The sequence below is a fragment of the Magnolia sinica genome, chromosome 19, assembly GCF_029962835.1.
Source record: "Magnolia sinica isolate HGM2019 chromosome 19, MsV1, whole genome shotgun sequence".
Classification (NCBI taxonomy): Eukaryota; Viridiplantae; Streptophyta; class Magnoliopsida; order Magnoliales; family Magnoliaceae; genus Magnolia; species Magnolia sinica.
This window is the reverse complement of record NC_080591.1, coordinates 30,691,922-30,710,008: the sequence shown is the minus strand read 5'-3', so window position 1 is coordinate 30,710,008 and position 18,087 is coordinate 30,691,922.

Here is an 18,087-nt window from a genome sequence, read left to right as displayed (position 1 = left end):
TGCTTATGGTTAAAAGAATATGGAGCTTATTTTGTAAAAGGTTTCTATTCAAGAAGTATCAAATTGTGAAGAAATCATTAATGGGAGCATTTTTTTTTAATTATTTTTTTTGGGTGCATTTGGTTGCACCAAATAGCATAAAATATCATGAAAATTTGCACCAAATTAAACTGATAAATAATTAATATTATAATATTTGGTGCACCCTAACATGACCTTAAACATTAGGGCTGAAAAAAAAAAAGAAAATGATATTGAAGGTTTTAGAGCTTTTGAAAAAAGATACTTTGGATGCTAAGCCATATGGATCATTCATCTGCTTGGATTATTTCAAGTAGTTTTTCAACATAGGCATTCGCATCTTGTTAATAAGAGCAATTATCCATTGTGCTCATCTTTCGGAGACTTGCTGAGAGTCGACTCAAAGTCGAGTTGAAATTGCAAATCTTGTGCTCGGATTTGACTCCATCCTACCAAATGAGCTGGTCCAGTGCGACGTGGCCTGATTTGAATCCCCTTATTTTTATATCTACCATTCGCCCATTTCCGCCGACCCTAGATCTAAGTTGTCAAAGCCTCTAGAGATGAATGAGGAGCCTTCCATGAGTATATTAATTTAAGAAAACGTTTTGTTGAAAAACCAATCAAATAAATATTCAGCATTTAGGCATTCATATCTATTGCAATTTTAGAATGAATGTGATTAGTATAATCCTCCGAGGCTTTTTCAAGATATCTGTATTCTTAGGAAATAAAGTAAAATAAGTTTGATATAACAAACATTTTGTACCTTAAGTTGTCTATTTTTTTATAGACAAAAATATTGTCATGGGCAGTAAAAATATTCCGATAGCTTATCTTAGGGCCATTATACTGGGCTGACTATAGAATGTATGGTGCATGAGTCTCTAGCAAGGTACATTTTCTCCGCACTATGTAAGAATGAAGTAGTAAAAGTTTGATATAACACACATTCTATAGCTTAAGTTGTCCATTTAATTAATTTATAGACATAAAAATATTGTCATGGGCAGTAAATAAATTAGAATAGCTTATAACACCCAGATCCATAGCTCAACTGGCAGATGAATGGAGATACCTCGTTTCAACACTTGAGGTCTTGGCATCGATCCCTGGAGGGGGTGGCTAACATGGAGTGTGTACTGACATGGGTGTGTACTAACAAGCTAAAAAAAAAAAAAAAAAGGTTTGATATAACACACATTCTATAATTTCAGTTGTCCATTTATTTATAAACATAAAATTATTGTCATGAGCAATGAAATAATTAGAATGGCTTATCTTTGGGCCATTACACCGAGTGTGACTACTGGATGTATGGTGAGTCTCGGGCATGGAACATTGTCTCCACTAGTAAGTTTGTGCACATGTACACATTGACAGTATTTAAGAATTGAAGTTGGATTTTTACTATTTGGTATTATCCTGTATATTTGAAATGACTTGGTCTTTTGGTAGTAACTTTATTGATTATTTTGATTCATTAATACGTGATCTTCAGGTAGGTTAGGATGAGTTGTACATGAAATCAATGTTCATATATAAAAAAATTTCAACAAAGAATGTATAGCCTTACAGATTTAGCCTTATATTAAGAATCGAAATTATTGATTATGTAACGCCCTGAACATCGGGGGTTGAGCAAAGCTCAACTCCTGAATTCCAATGCATCACTTATGCAACATAGATACTGTTGATTAAATATTGTCCATATTAGTGTATTAAACATGAGTGAGATTAATCTATAATAACATATCATACTCTACGTGCAATTAAATTTAGTAAGCGGAAGACTTAAGTACTTGAATTTTAATATGAAAGTGTTTCACCATCCGGAGTATGAATCTGTTCTAGGCTGAATATATAAAAGTGTTTGTTCCAAAATTCACAAAATATCAAAGTGTAACTGTCCAACTAGTCCATGTAACCCTGTAATCCCGACGAATCAGAACAAGGTCTACAAAAACCCGCCTGATAGGTGAATATAGGAGAATTCCTCCTCCTCATCCATAAAGTCTAGGTCCGTTGCGTAAGCCGTATCGGAATCTGCATCTAAATCAAAGTCTGGTTGGTGTTTTAAAACACCGTCCCAGAGTGGGAGTGAGTGATCAACTCATTGGTACTATAAAGCAAAGGTTAACATATTATCAATTCAATCAAGCAGTAATGATAAAGCAATACAACAGTCATATCCTAAGTACTCTTGTTAATACAGAAATAGCATGCAATAATGATGCATGCCCTCACCTACACTCCCTCAGCGACATCATCTCACGATCACGCATGACAAACTCCCTAAACGTGCGCTTCCTCGCCAAAGCACATGCAATGCGGTGCTTGATCGTGTTAACCAAGTTCTTATTTAGGCTTATTCATACAGCAGATTCGGGAAGTTAAGGTACCTCCCTTTATATTATTCACCCAAACGGGGATCTATCTAGGGCCGTCAGTCCTAGTCAATCATATACGATAGGTAAGTTGTAGGGCATCACCCTTGATGAAAACAGTGGATAGGCAAGTTCAAGAGTTACACTCGAGGTCGCTACGGGAGACTCGTCACCTCAGCGTAGGTCTAATTTATACTCGAGGTTACTACGAGAGGCTCGTCACCTGGTTGTAGGCCAACAACTCGAATACAGTATCCCATACACCACCATATTCGGCTCACGAGTTTAGGTTGCTCACTGGTCACTACGGAAAGGCTCGTCACCCCAGCGTAGGCAGACAGCTCGACCACGGTGTCCTATACACCACCATGTCCGGCTTATGAGTCTTAGCGGATGTTGGTACTATAGTTAAACGGGCTTTACATTGGTAAGTGGTACCTTAAATTCAAATAGTAATGTTCATACATGGTAAACACACAATAGGCCAATCGGGTTATTTGACAAGTGCGATTGGTACGAGCGCATGTTGAATTGATCGACATGGAACGCATGAGCACTCTACGTGGCCTAACCATTGTCGACAATCAACGTACGGCTCGGATTAATCGGACGTGCCTAATGTGTCGAAACGAATTCGACCACTCAATCGGGAATCATTACCAATTGCCTGGACTACGTAGTAGTCCCAAACATACTCAAACGCAGCATGTGGATACATGTGATGTTCATAACAGCATTTAACAGATAATTTAAATATAAATCTCATTTGAGCATTTTATCAAACACCTTAAACAAGTTAACATACATATGCATTTCATCCATAAGTCATATAGTGACAATTTACAATACATGAAGAAAAAATTAATCATATGACTAAGGAAAATAAGAATCTTGTCTCCATACACTTAATAGGTACAATCCATCAACAACATCTCATTTAGACATTTTAACAAACACTTAGATTACACAATACTATATACATAAACTAAATTAGTTATAACATATATTATGGCAAATCCTTTCACAAAGGAGTTGTCATCCACACAACACACATGTATTTTAGGTTAATAGTTATGACAAGCATGAATCATAATTTCACCTTCATTCAAACATTTCAACAAACACATGGAATATATTTTATATTCACATAATTCACACACATGTATAATTTACTGAATACATCGTAACTAGGATCATATGGCAACAATCAAGTCAGACATAAACCATTGTTGACATTGAAAGCCTTGAAAACCATAACCTAAACGTTTATAGTCCGCACCTTTCGTCGGTACGCCGGTTACGAACTCAGTTCATATACTACGTCCCCGTCTACATCACAACGGCTACCTAAATCACGAAATAGGTTAGCTATTTCATCAACTCCTTTATTTGGATTTCTAAAACAGATTAGGGTTAGGACTTATTACCCAAAACGAAGTTAAAATGAGTTGAGTAGCTAGACGTAAAGGCGATTCAATGCATGGAGTAGCAGAACAGAAGTACTGGAGAAAACTCCAAGGATCTCCCTTCGATCTCCACTCCTTTCTCTCATTCTCTCTCCTCTCTCCTAGGGTTAGAGAAAATTCGTATGGGATAGGAATGGGGTGGTTTAAGGGCCTTATATAGGCTCAGAAGTGATGTCAATGGCCCCAGGGCCATGGTATACTTGAGTTATATCCAAAAGGCGTCTGTTTCAGGCAAACAAAGCTCATCTGGAGGTCCATTGCTCGTATACAGCTTAGAGTAAATTCTTGACCATGGATCTAAACCAAGTTAAGCTTTTGGTCTGATCGAATTTGTGAATTGACCGTGGAGGACCCGTATCAGTTCAACGGTTATCATCACTCGATCAGGGCCACAAGTATAATGACATGTGTAAGGAAATTTTCCTAATCCACGGGTATAGTTTGGTTAAAGACTAATGGTCTGAAACCTTAGGCGTGACATAAGCGAACGGTCCAATTCACTTAAGTTTTGATTCATTTCCTAAAAATATTCGCATTTCTCACACACTTTACTCAGGGCTCTAGTTGTGCGTTTTTGGATATTATTCGGGCTCGATTCCCACGATAGTTGTCAAGCTCAGTAAGGTGATCATAACCTTGTAGTTTCGCGGTCATCAGACTTTCAACGCACGGTTCAGGTCCGATACGGAGTTTCAATGTGCTCCCGAGAGCAACTGGGTTTTGAGATTGCTCCTAGGTCTTTGGTAATGTTGAGCTGGCGATTCTATTAGTTTTAGGTCTTGCAGTTCATATAGATAGTGGTCCAAGCTAATTCCTCTGATTATTTAGTTTAGTACTTAATTAGTTTTCGCCTAATTTTTAAATTAGTTTTCGCCTAATTTTTAAAGAATTCGATCCTTAGTGATTTCTGCCTGAGGTGATGATTGGGTCTTTGTACAGATTTTTTCGAGACGTTACAGATTAACATAGCTGATCAAGCTTACTGTTTTAAATTATTTTAATTAAATAATTGATTTTCAAAACATCATAATTGTTGAGGTCAAAATCTGGACCACCCTCCACTCAATGCTGCAAACCTCTAATGAACCTCGGTCCTGCACAAAGGGGTGAGCAAAGGAGACCCTAGCTCAGCCGGGGGACCCTCCGATGCCTAAGTCAGGCTAGGAAATTTGGGTCTAAGTCGAAAGTAGAGAGAATGTGCGAGATATTGCGTACCTGTAGCAATGGGGTCATCTGGTATTTATACTTATGAGTAGAGAGGATCACGTCCGTTAATATCGGCACAATTTACTCAATCACATGGATATTGTAATCGTGGAGATATTATCTGCAATCTTTAGGTCGTGTGGCGTATCATGTCTTAAGGGCGCGTATCTTTGGGCGAGATCTTTGGTCACGTCTGCATTTAGGTTAGTCTCCAGGCTCGGCATACGGAGTGTCCTCACCCGGGCTCGGCCTCAACCTGTTCGGACCCGAGGCCGAGTACTAGTATTCAGAGTGTCAGCCTAGGCTTGACTTCGTCTTGTCTAAGCCTGAGACTGAGTAGTCGAAGTTTCCTATTGGAATGCTCGGGGTCGAAGTCCATAGGATGTCATCCTCAGACATGGACGAGGATGAGGATGAGAGCTCGCCTCAGCTTGCTAATAGTCGTAACTCAAAGGTCAATTCACACTTGACGTGATATTCTCCTTCTGAGCCTTGATGTAATATTCTTCTTCTGAGGCTTCAATAACTGACTCGAGTAGCTCAGACAGACCCTGGTTATCCTTGTTTAGATTTCCCCATAACAGAAGCCCCCTACTCTCTTTGCCCAAGTCCGGACTTAGAGAGTAAATACCTGGGGAAAAGAAACGACGTCTCCATGCCTCTGGTCATGATGACGATCGGGTTGCAATCAATGTGATGATTGCACTTCAGATCCCGCGTGTTGTATAGTAGTCACAAACCTTTGGACTGCAGCCTCTGGTAGGGGTGCACATTTAACCGGTAGAACCGTGGAACCGGACCGGAACCGACCAAACGGTCCGGTTTGGTCCGGTTCTAAAGTGCACCGATTCCGGTTCCGGTTCCAAAAATTAAAGAACCGGTGACAACGGTTCGGTTCTCAGTTTAGGGGTATGTAGAACCGAACTGAACCGTAAACCGATCCGTAGAGCCAAACCGTGGATCCGATCCGTAGAACCGAACCGTGGAACCGAACCATGGAACCAAACCAATATATTTTAGCACACCTTATAATTATTTTCTTTAGAATAATTATTTTCGTAAATGTATTTTTGCACACCTTATACAATATCTAAACCATTCATCAAATGGACCACAACATGGATAGACATGGGCTTGCAATTGGGCTGGATTATAAAAAGCCCAGAACCGTGGAACCGATCCGGAACCGAACCGGTTTTAACGGTTCGGTTCTAGGGTGCCAACGGTCCGGTTCCGGTTCCGAATTTCCTAGAACCGTTAGGAACGGTTCGGTTCCGGTTTCACCCCAGAACCGGACCAAACCGAACCGTGTGCACCCCTAGCCTCTGGGCAGAAGAAACGTGGCGACGGTTACGATTCCCAATCCGCTAAACGACGAAAATGATGCCACGTGCCCATAAGGAGGCGGGAGGTCGCCTGCACCATGAATAACATTTAATGCTGAGATGACTCGGGCACGGGAGCGCGGGTTCGGACGTATAACTTTCCTCTGGTCTTGAAATTCTTCTTCAGGAACGACTGTTTGCAATGATGATACTGAGTAATGAGGGAGTTATATAAACCCCTTTCATTCTCACTCTCACACTTCTCACTCTCTCGCTTCCCATTTCCTTTGCTCTTCTCTTTCGAATCGCCCTCTACCAAAAATCGCCCTCCACCAGAAAAAGGATTTTCATCACCGGATAAAGGATTTCTGACTATCGGAGAAGAGATTCTGCTCGGAGGAAGCCGCTGGAGTTGGGAAAATTTCTACCGGAGGAAATCACTTGCAACGCTGTGAGTCTTCTATCACTTAAAGCCTTTTTCCTTGCATCATGTCGAGCAATTCTGACAAAGTAGAAGAGGTCTGACGAGCTGGCTCAGACTCTGAACCAGAAACCATCGCCTCAGGACCTGGAGAGTCCCAAGGCCCTTTTGAGGCCATACCCCTCGGCACTTCAGTCCTGGCCCAAAGAACCGCAAGACAAAAGGCCAAAAGCTGAGGCAAGAGACCGAAGAGGGCTCTTAGACATCCTGTGGGGTGGTTGAAGGCAGGCCCCTTGGGAGGCAAGTCGAAACTATTAGTCCATGGGGGCTCAATCCTGGTCGAGTCCCAGATGGCCCAGCTCCGCGAAGACTATCAAATTCCCGACTCGGTGCACATCCGAGCCCCTACCCCCACGGACTAAGCGGGGCTCTACAGCCGAGGGGGAGATTGTTACCTTCATTGTACCCTTCAATGCGGGCTCCAATTCCCATCCATCCATTCGTTCCTGAGCTGACCACACAGTTGGGAGTGGCACCGGGGCAGCTGGTTCCGAGCTCCTGGAGGATCCTTGCCTTATTCTTTGGCATCGAGTGGGGAGTCAGAGGCTGATGCTGGACGAGTTCATGTTTTTGTATATGGCCAAATTCGATAGATCGGATAAGGCCTGGTGGTACTTCTCAGCTAGGCCTCCATGAGTCCCAGGTCTGGTAACCCAACTTCCTACTTCCAACAAGGACTGGAAAGGGAAGTGGTTCTAGACCTTGGGGGAATGGGAGGCCCCCGCCTCTGAATTGGACAGACTGCGGCTTCGAGTCCCCACCAAGTTCGTCAACCCAGGTCGGGCACTTCTTTTAGTCGCACTGTATGCACGATCCATCCTTCTATGTTTTAACTCAAGCTCTTCTTTTGTTTATAACTCAGCCGAAGGGGGCCCCAGACCTCTCTGCTCTTCAAAAGTAACAGGTCACCCGAGCCAGATTGTTCATCGAGGACCAGTGTATCTGGTTTGAACTCATCAGCGGGGAGAACTTGGTGTCATCTGGCTTTTATAGAATTCAACCTACTCTCTTACTTTGGGTAAGTGGGGTAAAGATATTCAGAGATTTGTTTGCAGATATTCAATAGATTTTTCTGGCTAACTCCCTCTTTTAGACAGGAATGAAGGCAGGCGACTCGAAGAGGAGGAGGCCAATAGTGCCGCGCCCTCCAATAGACGTATTCCTCTCATCCGAGCCGAGGATGAAGGTGACGCCAAAAAAGAGGAAGACTTCCGAGACTGAACCTACTTCGACTGTAGTCATGAGCTCTGCTCCCAGAGCCAAACCTTTTCCGGCTGTAGCCATGACTTTCTCAACCAAAGCCGGACCTATCATGGACTCAGCTGAAGCCGTACGTGTTACAGCCCCAACTGACGTTGTTCTCACCACTGCCCCAACCCCTGCTCTCGAAGCACAAGCCCCCGAGGCCCCTGTCGGAGTCGAGCCTATCACCATCTCGACACTGTCTGTAGAGGAGCAAGCCCTCGAGGTTCCGCCTTTAACGGTTGCAGGCCCTCTCAGGGTAGGGAGAGAGGTAGTTGGGGAGACTCTTGGTACTGTCATCCCCACACGATTTGTAGCCACCACCTTACCGTTGAAGTTGAGCTCTTAGCTGGCCGAACCGACGCCCTTGTCGGATATGCCACCATGCTCGAGGTGGCTGCCCAAGCTTCCATGGCCAGTGGCATTGGAGGAGCTTCCGAACCCACTCTAGAGACTCTGCTTGCAGGTTATCACATGGCTTTACTGAACCCATGGGTGGCCAAGCATGTACCAGAGTCGAAGATAGCCAACACGCTCTCCTGACACCACATCAACTTCATGAATGATTACATAGCAGTCTATTACCAATCACTTCCAATGATGGTGGAGGTGAAGAAGAGGTTGAAGGAGATAGAACTGCTCAAGGTGGAGAAAGTCGAGCTTGTGGTGGAGAAGGCAGAGCAAGAGGCACAGAGTGCCGAACTAGAAGCACAGAGGGCTCAGCTCGAGAAACGGTTGGGGGCTTTGATTGTGGAGTGTGACGAGTTGCAATGGGGCGTCAATGAGGGTTAAACCAGGGAGCCAGTTCTCCAGGGCGAGGTCAATGGACTTCAAGCCCACTTGGATGTCATCGACCCTGAAATCAAGCGTCTACGTGAGGCTAACGAGAATCTAAAGTTTAAGGCCACAGAGGCCGAGTCAGGGCTCGAGGTATTGAAGGAGACTCTCGAGATGGACTGACGACTAACCGTGGACCGGTTGGCCCAACAGCGGATCGTCTTCAAGGCCGTGGCATCTGTAAACTAGGCGAAGCTACAGGGAGAGCTCAAGGCTCAAGCGGTCTCACAAGCTGCCGCGGCCGTGGCCAAATACAAGGGGTCAGTTAAGAGGGCCAAGGAGCTGGATAAACTATACTTTTTCAGCTACAACACCGACTTCGATACTTGCCTCGTTGAGGTCCGAAAGCTTCATCTGACCATCGACCTCGACGCTCTCGTTGTGGATGAGGCCGAGGATGCTGAACCAATCGTGGCAGATGAGCCTGAAAGTGCCCCTCCTGTCACCGAGGCCGCCCCTGACACTCAGCCCCCCAGCTTGGTAGCTGGTCCCTCTACTCGGAGGGAGTGAGACTTGTGTTTTATTTTTTTTACATGTCATGGATAATTTTTTATGATGACTCTTTGAATGGATGATCTTTTAACCGCTTGGTAGAGGGCATATTCTCATGTGCTGATTGCTGTGATGATTTGTTGATGTTAATGGTTGATGTCACACCTCGAACTCTAAAAACCAGGCTCATAAAATTCCCAATCGCCGAATCCGGCGTCGACAGCCTCCGTAGAACCCCATTCTCGGCTCCCAGCACCCATTTACCAGGTTCCGATCCTGGAATACTACAAGGAGGATTTATAATCATCAGTTTGATTCATAATGAGAATAACCAAAAGCATAACCCACGAACAATAACCATAAGAACACCATCACAAAATCCACTATGATCAAAAAATTTTGAATACAGTGCGTATGAAAGGAAAATACAATGTAACGAAAGTAACAAAACTCCAAAAGCTCTGCTGCACGATCCAACTACGGCGAGACTATGGCTGCGACTGCATCCTGGCGTCACCTGCACGCATCAATCGTGCATAAGCTTATAGAAAGCTTAGAGGGTGGTGTAAGTGTGTGCACAATATAAGCATGCTCAGAATGCAAGGTCAGAGTAATGCGGAATCATAGCGATGAGTACATGAATGCAATTAGCCATACCGAGGCTATGCGGTGCAAGATATGAATGCTATCGGCCATAACACAGCCATGCAATGCGAGATGTAACTCAAGCATGACAATCCTCATCATATATCAGTACAGTTCTCATTATGGATAATCACCGGGGTTTAATACACTTCAAATGGTATTGTCGCTCTCCTAGCCGCACAGTCCAAGTGAGCGTAAGAAACCTCACTATCCGCCTGGCCAATAGTCTGCCAATACCTATCTGGCACGTCGATAGCAGACCCATTTACGAGCTGGTCAAACTCAGCCTAGTATTGCCCCCTACCCTCGGGCGAGTAAGGCCACACCTCTTTCCAACCGACCACGACACAGTGGGAGACGCGGCCTCCTGGTATTCGGCCCTCGTACGCTCATATATCCACTCGGTCTCGACGTTGGAGTCATCCTCTGGTACCATCGGGTTTAGGAATTTTCACCCAGGGATATCTATGGCGCCCCGATGCTTAGTAACAATATTTTCAGTATCCAATCCAGCCACCCACGATGTGTCTGTGGAGGCTTTGGCCTTGATGTCGCTAGGGCATACAATGATCACAATCACACAAATGAAAGTGCATGAATCATACCATCAGACATGCAACAACCCTGCGCGTACCGCACGCTCATGTAGGGTAACTCTGCCTATCGGGAGTCCATAAACCATTTACCTTAAGGTATGTGCAATGATCATTCAATCCTCACATCAGGCATACATATGATGTGTATGATCATGAATCATGAATCTATACTAAGCATGTTATGTGGTGAGGGGCTCTGATCAAAACGAAGATGGACCTAGACAGCCTACACATTACAGGTACGGGCTTATCAAAGGGCCCTAGAGAGAGTGACAATGTAGACATTTAAGCAACATCATCCTTACAATGTGGACATCAAACCATCATTGCTCCTATAGCATAGCCCGCTATAAGGGTCGACACATATACCATGGTGGAATCACACTACAATGGGCCTTATATATGTCCTATTGGGCCTTGACCCATGGGTCTCCAGTACATTAAATGGGCCTCATACATGGGTCTCATATATATATATATATATATATATATATATATATATATATATATATATATATATCAAGGTGGGCCTCAACGACAGGCCACAAATGCATCAAGATGGGCCTAGTCACATGGGCCTTGCATACATCACAATAAGCCTCATAATATGGGCCTTATACAAATCAAGGTGGGCTTAGTATGTATCAAGGTGGGCCTCATCAATAGGCCTTAAATTATCTCCAAAATGGTTGGATGGTTGGATGAAACACATGCATCATGATGGAGCCCACACTAATGGAGGGTGTGAATTACAATACATACATAAGTGGGTTCTAAGTAGGACTCACCATAATGTTTATTTTCCACCCAGCCTAGGGCCTAACATAATGTTTATTTTCCACCCAACTGTTCATAAGGTCACGTGGACCAGGGTAGGGCCCACTGTAATATTTATTTATCATCCAATCTATTCATAAGGTCACGTGGACCAAGGTAGGGACCACTGGACCAGAGCCCACTGGAATGTTCATTTGCCACCCAACTGTTTATAAGGTCACACGGTCAGGGGGGCCCACAGTGATGTTTATTTGCATCCAACCTGTTTATAGGGTCATGGTGACCTGGGGCCCACTGAATGTTTTATTTGACATCCATCCTATTAAAAGGTCATGTGGACCTGGGAAAACTGGGGCCCACTGAATGTGGTTCCCAAATCCAGCCCACCCATTATGTGTGTCCCACTTGGCTGAGGGTTCAGACCAAGTTTCAGTCGCATCCAAATTTCAGGTAGGCCCCACTAAGTGTTTTTTATATGTTTAGGCATGTCTTCACATGATTTAAATGGTGAGGCCCACCTGAGTTCCTTATACGGTTGATTTTTTAGGATGGCCCTCGGCCCTAAGAGACCCACAAAATGGACGGTGTGGACCATAGACATACATCATGATGGGGCCCACGGCTGGGCCGTGAGGGCCAGCCCAAACCTCCCGTCCACCAGCGCGCAGGCAGCGCCTGCTGCGTTCTATCAGCAGCAGCTGACGCTGCTGCACCTTATATATATATTTTAAAAAAATCCGTTTTTCTCAGGAATTGCCTAGGTGGGGCCCTTATCATGAAAATCCGCCCCAGCCATTGCATCCCATGGCTCAATACTAACAAAACAAGCCCAATATTAAGTGTGTTTCGGTGTGTAGAATCATCGGGTGGGTTTTTAACGGTAAGAATTACTATTTCCTATGGTATGGCCCGCTTGATTATCAGATTGGTCTCAAATTTTGGCTCAACGGCTAAAATGATCTGGGTAACGGGATGGACGGTGTGGATCAGTCCCATATAGCAAAGTGGGGCCCACCTAAGTGGTCCACCCAAAAACTCTCTTTTTTTTATTAGCTTGTAAGTACACACCCTGTCATTGCACATACTCCACGTTAGCCACACCCGTCCAGCATCCAGGGACGTTGGACAGCATGGATAAGCACATGCATAGTAGGGGTCCCACATGGATGTGGCCCATCATTCTAGTCAAGGTGGGTCCCACATAAACATGGCCCACTTGACCTAGATCAATTTAATATTTATGTTTTCCTTCCAGCCGAGCCCGTTAATGGGCTGAATAGGGTAGATCCAACACATTCATCCGATGGGTCCCACATGAAAATATGATTCATGGTGGGCCACACTCACCCCCTCATCATATCATCATCACCATTCAAAAAGAGAGAGAAAGAGAGAGAAAGAGAGAGAGACGATGATAGGGAGGAGGGACCCTGCCACTATGGGCCCTCCATTGATACATCACATACATCGAAATGGGTCCCACCAACAAGTGGGCCCTCAAATCATGAAATCAACTGTAGAAACTCAAAGATCACCTACCTCTAGGCCTCTTTCTTGGTCCCTTAGCCTTCTATGCTCCTTGCCTTCACTTTTAATGGTGGTTGATGTAATTTTGATGGTGGGGATGCGAGATGAGAGGGTGGGCCACACTTGGCTTTTGGAAGAGTTGGAGAGGCTTGGATGTTTTGGGGTTCTTAGTTGCTTGGAGAGATTTTTGAGAAATGAGGGAGAGAGAGAAGTGATGGGATGATAAGGATGGGTGATGTAAGGAAGGGTATGGGTTGGGTTGAAAATTTTGTAAAAGATGTATGGTTGTGGTTGAAATTTTGAAAAAGAGGAATGGTGAGGTGAAGAGAGAGTGGACTTTTGAAAAAAGTAGGGATGGGTTGTTGTACTTGAGGTATGGTTGTACTTGACATTGATTGATTGATTGATTGATAGGACATATCGGAAAGATTTCCTCTATATTCACAACACGTGGCGTTTCTTCAAAACAAACGCTAGCCTACATCTCCTGGCCTGGGTATCAGTTCGGTGTGCAAGTCATGGCGTTGGAACCGCGGCGATGACGCGGTCGCTAAGATATAAGTTTCGGTTCGAACCGACTTCGGTATGCGGGACCTGGTTTAGGATCGCGCGTAAACGTCGAATACGGTGCGAAGGTTGCTAGAATTTGACCGGAAGGACCGCAGAAGCTAACGAAATGGTACGAACTAGGACACGGGTCTTACAGTTGACCTATAAAGGGGTTAACCCCCCATGAATGGCACGCAACCCTTAATTATTTTTGTAGATTTTTTAACGTATGATAAATTGATCCCTTCTTTAAGGGATCAGTTCACCTCTGGGTTTTTTCTCTGCATATGAGAGGACCCCTTGTAGATTTTCGTGGATTAACGAGCCGACCCCTTCTTTAAGGGATCAGTCCGTCAAGCTTGCCTTTGCTTATAAGGGGCAACTTTTTCATTTATAGGTAAATCGCATGAGTAGATCATATAGAAAGAGATCTTTATTAAGAGCCTTAAAAGGCCAGTAGCTCTAATCTATACAGTTATTGAAGGCCTCCAATAGCCAGTAGATTCTCATGGATAATAGATCTTCAGGTACTCGGCATTCCAAGGGTGGGGGAGCTGACGCCCTTTGAGATCTTTCAAGTGGTAAGAGCCCGGTTTGGTTGACCTAACCACACGATAAGGCCCTTCTCAAATTGGTCCCAACCCCTGACTTTATTATATTTTGGAAGATGCGGAGGAGAACTAGGTCTCCTTGCCAAAAACGCCTCATTTTAACCCTGGAATTGTAGAACCATGCCACTTACTGATGCCGAGCGGCGACTCGGAGTTTGGCAACATATTTAGCTTCCTCAAGTAAGTCGATTTTTGCTGTGATCTGCTCTGCATTCTAATTCTCATGGTAGCTTCTGACTCAAACCGTTGGGAGGCTGATCTCAACTAGAATAATCCCATCTGATCCGTAGGATAGCAAAAAGGGGGTCTCCCCAATAGATGACTGAGTTATAGTCCTATAAGCCCAAAGGATGAATGGGAGCTCCTTAGCCCAATTGCCTTTTATTTTTTCTAACTTAGTTTTCAAATGGTGCTTGATGACCTTGTTTACGGCTTCAACTTGTCCATTGGACTGCGGGTGTTGAGGCGAGGAGTATGCATTCGAGATACCAAGGGCCCTGCACATGCCTCGGAATTTATCGTTATCAAACTGCTTTCCATTGTCAGAGACGATGGTGTGTAGGATTATAAATCGATAGATAATGTTCTTCCAGACAAAGTCGATCACCTTCTGTTCTATAATTTTCGCCACTGGTTCGACCTCAGCTTACTTGGTGAAATAGTCAATTGCCACGATGGCAAACTTAACTTGTCCTTTTCCAATGGGCAGAGGTCCAATGATGTCGATTCCCCACTAAACAAACAGTCACGGCCCACTCATAAGAGTTATTCCCTCCGCAGGCTGCCTTAGCACAATAGCATACCTTTGGCATTTATCACATCTCTGGACGTAGTTTTTCGAGTCCTCTCGAATGGTCGACCAGAAGTAGCCCTGGTAGAATATCTTCAGAGCTAAGGCTCGGCCATCGAAGTGATTTCCACAGATGCCTTCGTGAATCTCACATATCACACAGCCCGCCTCCTCGAGTCGGAGGCATCTGAGGTAGGGTTGTGAGTACCCTTTCTTATATAAGACCCCGTCCAAGACAATATATCGGGTAGCTCTGATTTTCAGGCGTCGGGCCTCTAATCTATCTTGGGGGACCTCACCAGATATAAGGTAGTTGTAGATCGGGTCCATCCGAGTTTACCACTTCCTGATCCGTTTGGTTGATGCTCGGGCTCTCTATGAATTCCACGGGGATGATCCGAGGAATCTTTCCTTTCGTGGCCAAGGCTAACCTTGTGAGGGCATCAGCTCAAGAATTCTCTACCCTTAGAATCCGGTTGATGATGCAGCTCCAGGACCTTTTTATCAATTTCTTGGCCTCAGCCAGATAAGCTACCATCCTAGTTTCCTTACCTTCATACTCGGTGGAGATATAGTTCACCATAAGTTGAGAATCACACCGCACTTCAAGGGACTGAATGTAAGACCCGTGCCCTAATCCGTACCATTCCGTTAGCTTCCGCGGTCCTTCCGGTCAAATTCCGGCAACCTTCGCACCGTATTCGGTGTTTGCGCACGATCCTAGGCCAGGTCCCGCGCACCGACGTCGGCTTGATCCAAAAGTTGTATCATAGCGACCGCGTCGTCGCCGCGGTTCCAACGCCGTGACTTGCGCACCGAACCGATACCCAGGCAAGAAGATGCTGATCAGCGTTTATTCCGAAGAAACACCGCGCGTTGCGGATTTCGAGGGAATCTCTACGCAATAAGTCCTATCAATCAACATTTAATGCATCCCATGCATCAAGTACAACAACCCATCCCTCTTTCTCCAAAGTCAACTCTCTCTCTTCACCCATCCCTTTTTTTTACACACTTTTCAAACAAACCCATGCTTCATTAATTACACCCATCACTCCATCACCTCATATCACTCCCATCCTCTCATTTTCTCTCTCATTTTCTCAAATCTCTCCAAGCAACCAAGCCTCTCACGTCCAACACTCCTCTCCCAAACCACAAGTGTGGTCCACCTTCCATCATCCATCTACACCCTCCCATCTCTCATCCACACCATTAATCCCCCATCATCCACCATCCAAGGCATAGGCAAGGTGCATTTGAAGCCAAGGGAGCAAGGAGGAGGCTTAAAGGTGGGTGATTTTTCCATTAATTTAAAATTTAGGGCCCACTTATTGATGGGACCCATTTGGATGTATGTGATTTAATCAAGAGGGCCCATAGTGGCGGGGTTCCTCTATCTCACCGTGTATCTCTCTCTCTATCTCTCTCTCATTCTTTCTTTGTAATGGTGTGGATCCCACCGATATGTGTTACATCTCCCCCGTCCATCTACATCAGACGGTGTGGCCCACTCTATTATAGGTGATGATCCGCACCCGCCACTGTTGGGATGGGTCCAATGCATCTTTTTATATGTATATATATATATATATATATATATATATATATATATGTATGTTATATTTTATATAATATATGTATATAATATATAATATAATATGTATTTGTATATATATACAATATAAGATAAATATTAAATGTATATGTATATACATATATATTGGTGGGCCACATCCACATGGACCCACCACAATTTTTGTGAATATATATAAACCGTCCAGCGTCCCTGGACGCTGGACGTTGCAACAGTGGACTTTAAAAAAAAAAAGGGGGAAGGGAGATGTGGGCCACTCATGCAGGCCCCACCTTGATGTTTTTATACAATCCAAACCGTCCATTCTCTCCTCAGGTCACTTAAGGCGTTGAACCGAAAAATGAGATTGATTTGGTTTTCTGGCGGGCCGTGATATAGGAAACAATGTTCCTACCCTTGATTTGCTCCCTGACGCTCCTGTACATCTGAAAAAGCTCAATATTAGACTCTATGGGTTGGTATCAAGACACAGAGACCAATGGATGGAGTGGATCTTACTGAAGCGGGCCCCGTCTATGAAAAACCATAGAAAATCCGTTTTTAAAAAAAAAAAACTAGCCGGCGGCCATCGCGCCGCGCGCTGCCGGCTGGACCGCTCCCCGACGGGCGGACGAGGCAGGGCCTCACGGCCCAATTGTGGGCCCCACGTTGATGCCCTTCGACCATCCAAACCGTGTATTTGATGGGTCCCTACGGACTAGCTGTCCATCCAGAAGTTTAGCTGAAAACGGAACTCAGACGGGCCATACCATCTAAAAACATATGAAGACATGCCTAATCATATAAAAACACTTGGTGGGGCCTACCTGAGTTTTGGATGTTGTTGAAACTTGGTCTATACGGTCAGTTAGATGGGACCCACATAATGGATGGGCTGGATTTGTGAATCACATTTTGATGGGCCCCACGTCCACCCCCATTTCGGTGGCCCTATTAACAGGTTGGACGTCAACGACCTTCACAGTGGGCTCCCTGCACACGCGGATTGGCAAATAAGCATTGCGGTGGGCCCCTCCTTAGCTGCATGGCCCCGTGAACAACGGGAGATTAATAATAATAATAATAATAATAATAATAATAATAATAAAACATTTCAATGGGCCCTTGGCCCACACAACCTCATTAACAGGTTGTATGGGAAATAAATGTTACAGTGGGCCCTATCCAGGCCCATATCACCTGATGAATAGTTTGGGTGTCAAATGAATAGTACAGTGGGCCCTATCCAGGCCCACGTGACCTTGTGGATATATTGGATGATAAATATATATATACAGTGGCCTCTAACCTGGTCCACATGCCCCTATGAATAGTTGGGTAGGAAATAAACATTTTGTTGGGCCCTAAGTTGGGTGGAAAATAAATATTACATTGGGCCTTAGGCTGGGCGAAAAATGAGCATTTTGGTGGGCCCCACTTATGTAAGTATTGTAAACCACACCCTCTATTAGTGTGGGCTCCATCATAATGTATGTGTTTCATCCAACTGTCCAACTGTTTTGGAGATAATTTAAGGCCCATTGTGGAGGCCCATCTTC